Source organism: Schistocerca gregaria, chromosome X (assembly GCF_023897955.1).
Source record: "Schistocerca gregaria isolate iqSchGreg1 chromosome X, iqSchGreg1.2, whole genome shotgun sequence".
Lineage (NCBI taxonomy): Eukaryota > Metazoa > Arthropoda > Insecta > Orthoptera > Acrididae > Schistocerca > Schistocerca gregaria.
In genome coordinates this window covers 698,205,161-698,210,880 of record NC_064931.1, presented here as the reverse complement: position 1 = coordinate 698,210,880, position 5,720 = coordinate 698,205,161, and positions in this window count along the sequence as shown.

Below are 5,720 nucleotides of genomic sequence, written 5' to 3'. Positions count from 1 at the left end.
TATCAAGGTGCCTGTCTTCATAGTGGTGAACAATTAACCTTTCAAAAGACTAGTAAGGAAACTTTGGCTTTGGAGTTTGAGGACAGTTTCTATTCAATATCAAAGTTTACTGTGGCTGATGTGACTGGACCAACCATAGGGGCCAATTTTTAAGGCATTTTTCTGTTGCACCCAACCTAGTTAGTAAGAGTATCATTAAAGGGCCTATTACCCCACATCACTGCCATGTTGGGATGCTGTTTCAATAAACACTATAATCTGCTAAACCAACTAAATAGTAACACAAGTGGTACATGCTAAAGACAATGTTAGAAATTTCAGAAGAGCCAGAATGGAGCTAGAAAGCAACTCTATCCATATTAATATTATATATCTTTGATCCTAATACTGCATACCTGACTGATTGATTCTTTATTCATCCTGTAGCTCACTAATGTACATAATTGTGTGGTTGATATGGGGTAAGTCATTCATATAGCAACAGACGTTAACATACATTGCTATCCACAGAATAAACAAACATTACAGAATAACAGAATCCAATAACTGAGAGTGAGAACATACTGACTCATCTGGATTTAAAATACACATACCCTTAGTAATTACATACAGGCCAACAGGTGATTTAAAGCATTAGAACTTCATTTACAGAAATTTCATAACATGCAAGTAGCAATGATGTAATAGTTCTTTCAATTTGACTTTCATTTCTGTTCTTGATTTGACTGAAGACATTTACATAGTTCGATTCCCATGCATTTTATGCTATTTTCATTTAATTTTTTATTGTGTGGGATGATCTGTAAGTTGCTTTTATTTCCTGTGTCATAGAGGCCATTGATTGAGGTTATTGTGCTGAGACTCCACATGTCAACATAACTATGTGTAGGCTCATTGCCTGCTTCTCATAATTTAAGAATGGGATGCGATGCAGGTCTTTTTACCCATAAAATCATACTATAATTCATAAGAAACTGAAATATCATGTGCTTCACCAGCTTCTTTGTGTAAGTTCTGGTTGTATCTGTTATTGATCACAGTAAAAAACTGATTTGCTATGCTTTTCTGAAATACGTCTGTATGCAATTTCCAGCTTAATGTTTCACTGATCTGGTGGAGTGACATTTTATCATGCGTGGAAGATCTTGTTGATTGTTTTATGTGTATTTATCAGTGAACTTTCTGCCTGGACTATTTGTTGCAGTGCATGGTCAGCACTTCTTATTAATACATTTGTGTCATCTGCATACAAAAATTAACCAGTTTTCGGCATGTGTTCTAGAAGGTCATGTGTTGGGGATTAGCTGAGCGGTCTAGGGCGCTGCAGTCATGGACCGTGCGTCTGGTCCCAGTGGAGGTTCGAGTCCTCCCTCGGGCATGGGTGTGTGTATTTGTCCTTAGGATAATTTAAGTTAAGTAGTGTGTAAGCTTAGGGACTGATGACCTTAGCAGTTAAGTCCCTTAATATTTCACACACATTTGAACATTTTTTTGGAAGTTCATTAATGAACTATGTAAAGAGGCCCAGACCAAACACAAAGCACAGAAGGACACCATATTACCTTTATTATTATTACTTTATTACCAATTCTATGTAATTCACCAGCCACAGCTGGACAGACAGTGTCAAGATACAACACTATCAAAACAGATGAATACAACTCTCTGATGATGTTTGTACTGATAGTATTTCACCTGTAAGATGTGGCGCTTTTAGAATAACTGATTTCAACAAGATGACTGCTACAACTCACTTGAACAAATTGTGAGCAATACTTCAAAATGCATATTGTTCAAGCTTGTTAAGAAGCAATGTATAATTTATCATGATGAATACTGTTGATTGATCAAGAAATATGCCTACTTTTGGTTGGTTGTGATCTAATAAAGAAGTGAAAGGGGTACTACGCCACAAAATAATAAATGGGGAAGAAACTTCAGAATTGTTAGAAGTCCATATTAATGAGAATTTAAACCAGAGAAGCAAAAACAACTTAGTTAAGCCACATTTACTCTTAGAATCATTACAAATCTTAGGGAGAGATAGATCAGTAAGTTGATATTTGGAATAATTTTCCGGGTAACTAATCTTTGAGACAGGAAGTCTTTATTGCTCAAAAACATGCTGTAAGAATAATATGTGGAGCTCACCCACAATCACCTTGTACACCTCTGTTTAAGGAGTTAGGCATTCTGACTATTGATCCACAGTGTATTTATTCCCTCATGAAGTTTATTGTAAATAATCCACTACAGCTGAAAATGAAAAATCATGTTCATAATTACAATACCAGATAATTAATTTCTTTCTGTAGTAAGAGGTAAATATTTTGCTGTTCTCTACCATCATGTCACTGAATTTGTGTAGTAATCTTTCATAAAGAAATTTTAATTCTCTTTGAGATCCAGGCACATTACTTTATCTGAGTGATGGATTTTGCTTCTTTTGGAAAGCGACCAGCAAATTAATGTTGCAAAATCTGTATGAAGTTATTGAACTTTTCGTTTACTATTGAGGAACTAAGCACACTTTGCCATTCACGTTTTTGCATGTCACAAGGAAAATTATTCACATTGTGGTGTAGTAGATCTTACATCTTATATTCACTTTATCTCTTTGAAGCAAGTTATGTGGCATACTAACAGTGGTATTGAGAGCACTCTGCACTTAAGATCGGTTGCTGCCTGAATGAAGGAATAAATAAAATCAAAAACATATTTTTAAAGCAGTAATGAAGTGTAATAGAGCATATAAGGTCAAGGATGAGGTATAATTGGGTATGCTGCATATCTGCAACAACTAACATTTGAGAAACTGAGCACACAATACTTTATTTAGCAAAATGTTTATATTTAAGATCTTGATGATACATTGATATGATATACATGATTAAAAATTAAATGTATATGGTAGCACACATTTTCAATAATTATGTATAATACAATATATCATGATGAAAACCACCACTTCAGCTGTATGAAAATATTTGTTTATAATCCAGCTAGTTTAATGGCAATAGAACCACATTTTCAAGGATACATCTGTATATAAACTACAGTAAAATGTATAGAGATCACTCTTAGGTTAAAATATAGTTGAAGTCTACATGAAAATTAATAATAAAATTATGTAATCATGTTTATTTTATAAATTAGTTCAAGTGACTACCAGGAGATGACCCAACATTCTCTATCCAATTGTAATAAAAATGTTTATCAATCCAAGAAGTCGGTAGTTAAGTTAAAATGTGGCCGAATTTAGGGAATGTCATTCTGATAATGGAAGGCTGGAATAAAGAAAATATGGTTAACCGATGGATGTAAAAGGACAAAGCAAACATTATGTGAAGGAGATGAAAACCTATTTTAATCTGGTAGGGCAAAATAAACCTCAAAAACAGATCCTGTGTAATTGTGTGACAGGTAACAAAGGTTAAGTCCAGATAAAACGCTACTTGCAAAATGGACCATTGTCAAGATAAAAGAAGGACTGGGCAAAGCAAAAATTAAAATAGTCTATAGACATCCCAATGGCATAAAATTTCATGATGACTCGAACTAAGCTGAACCAAGTTTGACGCCAATGAATAAAATGGGTGTGTGGCGCCGATGAGGCTGACACTAGTATCAATCTGAGTATCATCTTTGAACTAGGCTAAACATTATCTTTGTGCAGTTCCCCCATCCAGTTCTTTGTAAGCCTTGCTTGTGTAAAGAGGTGAATAAATGAACTACTGTAAAATGGGAGTGTTGTTTGGTGTAACCAATCCGAACTTCATCCTCACTGGTGACCCCGAGTTGTAAGGTCTTCCATTTTGGCCGTTTTACTTTGTCCGTGGCCTCCGTGTCGGTTATTTTCGCGTGTATTACATCAACACAACATTCGATCAAATACTTCGGCCCAACGCCTAACACCGGATCTTGTGATCGACATGCATCATGTTGCGAGCAATATACACCTGCCAGGACTGCAACACGATGCCTCTCACGCAACGATTACGCCGATTTCGCTGGACGTTTTCGAGCCTGTAACAATAAATGAGGTTACGAGTGTGCATGACTCTGGCTATCAAAAGCCTTTTTTCCCTCCACATGTGCCCTCCCTTATCGACTGTGCAGTTATCTCTTACAGATTTTTGTGCAGTGCGGGACCAATGCCGATTTCTGCAAATGCTTCGTTGGAAAACCTACGACCGCCAGGACAACGATTTGCTATGCTTCAAACCGTGCTGTACCACGCGGATACCTGCCACAGGTCAACCTCCTCAGCATCCGACCATGCCCGTGCCTGCCTCGGTTCACCATCAGCACATGCCTTCCTACTTTGTTACCTCGGACTGCAACATGAACAATAACTTGTTATCTGTGCCTGACCTCCACCACCGTTCCACTGCTACGCCTCAATGTTTTGTGCCACAACATTCACCTTATCCGCACACCTTTTTGAGCAGAATGACTATGAACAGTGAACATTCACACATTCCTTGCTACGTTCAACATCATTTCACACACTGTGCTTCTGGACAGCCCACACCTCCGCAGCCTCCCTGCAATACAGGTGGCCCTGGCTCTGATCAAACGTCGACCTTTCCGTGGACTAACACTTTGAACTTTTTCTCACCTGTCACCCACGCGCCGACTCCAGTCGTGCTTCTGCTACCATTCTCGACACATTACGGTGTCTCACCCGCATCGGCCTTCTGCGTCGCTACGGATCGCACTCAGTCACAATGTGTCACCTTCATGCTACCACCTGAACATCTGTCGTTGCCATATCCCTTGGAGCCACACTCTCCTGGAATACTACAGCAACAACAGCTCGATTCAGGCAGAATAACTCAACTCAACCTGATCTTCCGAACATTCTACAACACTTACCGACCCTGCCGCCGTTTAATCCCGACAGAGCAATAACCTGGTTCAAAATTGTGGATAAAGTGTTCGACCATTACAAACTCGACGAGTCAACCAGGTTTTAGGCCTCATCACCCACCTGCACGACCAGGAGGTCTTGATTGCTGATCTGGTTGATGCCCAGAACTCATCTACCTGGTACACTCTACCCAAAGAGACAGTTCTACGTCGGCTTGCACGCTCAACTGAGTCAGCAGTATGGCAAGTGCTCCACATCAAGCAACTAGGCAACAACAAACGTTCCCAGCTCTGGAGATGGCTACGTGTCCTGGTCAGCATCGATCTATTCTCTGACACAGCTCCCCTTGCCATCTGGTCAGATAAACTATCTCCTCACATCCGCTTTGCTCTGGCTCAAAGGCCTCCTGAACATGTCGAGCAAAGAATGACGATTGCTGACAAGCTACACAATGCATCACTGCTCCATTTCGCCAGCCACCGCCTACCTGACAAGTCTCGCGTTCAGACTCATCGCCCTGCAGCCGGACGTGGTCGGAGCCGTAGTGTGCCAACTGTTCTGCTCGCCCCGGGAAGCAGTAAACAAGCAACTGGGACGTCACCGGCTCTTCCCGCGGTCACCCCCCCTCCTGCAACAGAACCTGCTGTGGCCACCGAACCTCGGCCACCACAACTGACAACACAAGCAGTGCACTCGCGCCAAGCGTTTCGCCCGTGACTGTGCTGCCACAGGCCGCGCCCTCGGACAATGGACTCATTAACGCTTCACGAGCTCTACCAAGCTCATCCGACCACAGTGCCACTGCTTCGGGCCGGCGGCCATCTTGTCACGTTGACTCCTGGGACAC